General features: G+C 46.0%; 1 pseudogene; it reads right to left on the bottom strand.

The window, feature by feature from the left end:
* Positions 1 to 4,428: 4,428 nt before the first annotated feature.
* LOC136455349 (NDR1/HIN1-like protein 10) lies at positions 4,429 to 4,918 on the bottom strand (annotated as a pseudogene).
* Between the last annotated feature and the right edge of the window lie 335 nt (positions 4,919 to 5,253).

The following is a 5,253-nucleotide window of genomic DNA, read 5'->3' as shown; positions in this document are numbered from 1 at the left end:
GCCATCTTCGGCCTTGTCTATCGCCGTTAGAAATCAGTATTCGGCAACTGTAGCACTTTCGTTTATATTTGACAATTATTATTCAATCATGGTCTAACTAGGCTTAAAAGATTCGTCTCGTAATTTACAATCAAACTATGTAATTAGTTATTTTTTTTATCTACATTTAATACTCCATGCATGTGTCCAAAGATTTGATGTGATGGAGAGAGAGTGAAAAAACTTGTAATCTAAACAAGACCTTCTTGTTAAAAAAATCTCATATATTGGAGGTCACATGCTAAAAGCAAGTTCAGAAAGGATTATCAGTAAACAGGGCCAGAGTACAGCCTTTTTGTTTTGAAAACAGAGGAGAGCTACATTTCATTGCATTAAAGAGAAAGCAGAGTACAGCCTAATACAAGTCTGATACATGCAAAAAGGATTGTTAAGTTATATCATCTCAACATATATGAACTACCACACATTGTATATGAAGAAGCAACTACCATCAGTAAAAGCTAAAAACAGTGTTCTGCCACCAGTAAAAGCATTTTGAAGCTACTCAGATAAATAGTTGTAGCCTTTAGGATTTAGGTAATAATAAAATTGAAAGATAAATACAGGAAACTAGTATAGACATTCAGCTAAAACCACATGTTACTGAAACCACAAAGATAATATAGTGTGATTAGCTTATGCAGTATGTATTTGGATTCAGTAGCTGACTGTTGGATTAGCTGATCGGGCTGCAACAAGGGTGCAAGCTCTCTTCCGCACATTTACATACATATGTAGCCATATTTATTCCCCAGAACAGGCCCTACTACCAGAAGATAAAAATCAATAAAAGCTGAAATTCACTTCAAGCTACAATCTTGCTTTCCAATTGTGTCCTTGCAAATCTTTAGAACTACCAAACAAAAGTATCCAGAATTGCATATCAATGAAACCACCCAGAACTGCCAAACAACAGTGATAATGCATGAGGTGTATCTTTATTTCAAAAGAATGTATTAATTCAACAATGAAAGGTTCATTTCTAACAGAACAAAATTATCTAGGAAATCATACAATGTCTAGATATTGTTCTGTAACGAGCATAAAAATACCAGTGCATTTTGAGTAGTACATCATCATTATCAGCATCAACTAGATATACGCATGGCATAAAAAACACTAAGTTTGGCATTTCAAAAGATAAGTTATCAGACACAAACTTTTTGGCTTCAGAACAGAGAATAATTTAGAGAGGCATAAAATGTACTATTAACAAGATGCATGTAACCAGCAGGATGCATGTAACCCTGTGGTGATGCTCCAGGTTGACTATTATACATGACAGGCTGGGCGCCATATGGTGGTGGGAACTGCAATTGAATTATGCAAATGCAGTGACTATAATGTATTGCTCATTTAAAATCAAAATGTCGGTGCAGAAAGTGACCAACAAGTAAATGTTTGTAGTTTTGTCGTATGTTGTGATCGGAGGTGACTTAGCACTCAATGACACATGGTTTATACTGGTTCAGGCAACATGCCCTACGTACAGTTTGAGTCGGTCGGTGACTTTATTCCTGAGTCCAAGTGCTCGAAGTTTGCAGTGGGGTTACAAACGAGAAGGAGAAAGATGGGGTCTACAAGAGGTCCGGTCGGCTCCGGTCGGAAGGGCCGAGAGCGACAGGAGCTCCGCTATGAACTAAGTGATTAAGTGTGTGCTTGAGGTCCAAACCTAGCGGTTCTGTGGTTGTGAACTAGTAAACTTGGTCGATCTAATGAATCTGGAATTCCCTTTGGATTAACTGAGTTTCTTGGAAGAGAGCGCATCCCCTTTTATAAATGAAAGGGATGACCTTACAAGTGAGAGGGAGGGAATACATATGCTTCTAAGCCTTGCTGCCCACGCCGTCGGGTACAAGATGATGGTAGGCGCCCACAACACTGTTGGATGTCAGATGCACGTGGGAGGTTATGTCGCCTTGTTCGGGTATGGCAGATGTCGATACCTACATATACTGTCGATGCCCAGAGGCATGTGAGGAGTTTCACTATGTTCGCTCGGTACGGTAAATCCCGGCGCCCACAACACTGTTGATGCCCAGAGGCATGTGGAGGGCCTTACCATATGGGAGTTAACGGCACCCACAATACTGTAGAGGAAAATATCGGCGCCTACAACACTGTTTGTGTCAGGACGGTTGCAGAGTACTGTTCCTGCAGGTGTACAGGGTACGGTCTCTGGTGTCGTGGTTTGACTTGAGCGCCTTGCCTTGCTTTCTCCGTTCGTTCACTGGTCCTTTCCAGGCGGGCGTCCCCGGTCGGTTGGTCCCAGTCGGCTCTGGTTGTGCCAGTCAGAGAAGAGCGGTGAGCAGGGCTTCTACGTACCCCGGTCGGAGACGCGGGGTCGGAGTCGGAAGTAGTGCTTTGGCCAGGCCTTCTGGTCGGAGAGGCTATCCGAAGGCGGCTGGAGTCGGAGCGAGCGCTCCGGTCGGTGAGGTGGGCCGGAGTCAGAAAACGGGTGTCGCTCCTCCTTGACCAGACATTCCGGTCGGTGATTGGATCGCCGTTCTGGCCTGTTTGTTCAGATACTTGGGCCGGCCCATGAGTTGCTCGTTGTCTGCTTGGGCCGAGCTTTTTGTTGGGAAGCCGGTCTACGAGGGACCTCGGGTTTATGAACCCGACACAAACGACCTGTTTGCTGGTTGGTTTCTGGGCTGATTTGGGCTGGCTGGTGCTGGTTTATTGTGAGAGAAAAACACTGTTGGCTGGCTGGTTTGGGCTGGCTGAAACCAACAAGCGAACAGGCTGAAAGTTTGACTAATGAAGTACAACCTTCTGAAAAGAATGACTCAAAACAGTTACACTTCATTAATGCTCAAACAATTAAATGGCACAAATATATCATGAGAGACCCTTTCAGAGAAAAATAGATGCAAGTCTACTCGTTTCATGGAATACTGTATATCTATCTGTAAAATCATCATCTTACATATATGACTACTGTTCACAAAACTTTCTGTTTTACTTAATATTGTAATCAATTCAGAAAACAAGAGAGACCAATTCAGAAATCTTAGATTGGAGGGAAAAAATAACAATAGCTCTTAATGGCAAAATTATTTTTGTCAGCAAACTAGTGCTCTCTTCGGTGATGTTTACTAAGAAAACTAATTCATATCTGAGACCAGTATTTTTTTACCTGCATTTAGTTCAAAATCATGTTCTACAGATGATGAAAAAACATGTAGCAGTAGTACACTTACAAATCAAAGATTAATTTATCTAGCAGTTCACTAAACATTTATCGATCTCGAGTCCACACTTAGCAGCCGGCCATAAACACACACGAGATGACGAGATCAAACCATAATTGTATTTACACAAGCAGATAAATTACACAAGAGGAGATGGAGGGCTGTCTCACATTGTAGTGACGTCAGGAGCGCGCGTCGTCGTGGGTAGTGGTGGCCGCCGCCGCCGCCGTGGCCTCGTCCTCCTCAGAGCTCGAACCGCCAGCTCCTCCCAGAGTGCCGCCTGATGGGGGTGCGCCGCCACATCCCGCGCCGCTGCCGCATCTCATGGCTCCGCGCCTCTCGAGCCACGCCGCTGTTGCCTCCTTGGCCCTCATGGAAACTACAGCCACCGCATCCCGGACCTACGCCGGCTGCCGCTGCTCGGATCTACGCCACTGCCGCATCTCGAGCCCACGCCTCCGCATCCCAAGCCCGTCCGTGGCCGCCTCTTGGACCCGAGACGGATCCGGGACCTCCTAACCGGATCGAGATCTTCCTTGTAGAATCGAGCTCCTCCATGAGGAAGAGAGCACCGGGTGGGAGAGCTGCGGAGAGGGAGCAGGAGAGAGCGAATAGAAGAGGGGGTGCGGAGGGAGTGGTGGCTCGATAGATAGGCTATGTCCGTGTGTGTTGTGACCTAGGGTTGGGTGGGAGGGATAGATGGGCCGACTGTGGGCTTGGAGGTCGCACGTGAAAGGTTCATCTTTATTAAATATTTTTCCCTCAAAAAATTAATTATTTTATTATTTTAACTAATTAAGACAGGTGAATATTCTAATCAAAATAGTACTTGTAACAACAATATTTTTACTTGAAATAGACTGCATATATGTTGTTGCGTAAAAGTACAAAAAAATTTGAAAATCATTTACGGTTTTCTATAGTTTAAATAAATTTCTACGTGTATATATTAAGTTTCAAATAAAAGTACGGTGTTTCAAAATTTACGTGCTTATATTAAATTTTGGTCCATGATCATTTCATAAATATTTCGAACATTTTTAAGAAAGTGGGACTACATGTTCACAAATAAATACTAAAAAAAACTGAATCCAAGCACATTCAACAAAAAAACTTATTTTTTTGTGAGATGAACTCATTTTTTGTGAGATGAACTTATTTGTGCTTAGTCATGAACTCATTTGTAGTCATGAACTTAGTCATGGAAGCTCGGCCGCACCTCCATCGTGCTCTTCCGGTCCTGCCGCGTCCGCGGGAAGTCCACGTACCCGAACCGCTCGCCGCCGTAGAGCGCTACGGCGTCCAGGCGCCGGTACAGCACGGCCTGCTTCCGGTTCGGGTTGCGGATGCAGGATGCTGACGCCCACGGTGAGGTTGTAGCGCAGCAGCTGGGTGCCGTTATTGGCGTTGGCGTTGGCGAGGTCGAAGCGGGTGAGCTGCGCGGAGTCCACGGACGCCCTGAGGCTGCTGGGCTGGTAGATGAGCCAGAGCACCAGCGCCACGACGCCGAGCGCGATGAGCACGAGCGTCAGCACGCGGAAGGCGTGGCAGAAGAGCGCGTACGCGTCACGGCTGCGCGCCGGCGGGCGGACGCCGGCACCGGCGGCCGTCGGTGCTGCGGGAGGGATGGGCGGGCCGTAGTAGGGCTGGTCGAGGTGGTGGATCTTGTGCTCGTGGCTGGCCATTGCCTTCTGCAACTTCTGATCCACGAACAAGTGTTACTGATGAGATTATCAGCTACATATATCCATGGACACGTCTATGTACACAGCACAGGCCGTACGCTGTGGTGATTTCTGAGGATCTCACGGGACTTTTACTGGCTTACGGCCGTTGTAATGTTTGGGAAAGTGGCGCAGGCGTCCTTGACTCACAGGAATGTTGATCAGTTCAAGCAAGGATCGGACTGCGACTGGAACTTGGAAAAGGCAGGCGGGCAACGAACGAGGAGGTGAATTATAGCGTCTGCCCGTTGAAAAGCGAAGTCCCGGAAGAATTGGCATTTTATGAGTGGGTGTAA

This window comes from Miscanthus floridulus, chromosome 5 (assembly GCF_019320115.1).
Source record: "Miscanthus floridulus cultivar M001 chromosome 5, ASM1932011v1, whole genome shotgun sequence".
Taxonomy (NCBI): Eukaryota; Viridiplantae; Streptophyta; class Magnoliopsida; order Poales; family Poaceae; genus Miscanthus; species Miscanthus floridulus.
Note: the sequence above shows the minus strand (reverse complement) of the source record. Positions and strands in the feature narration are given on the sequence as shown.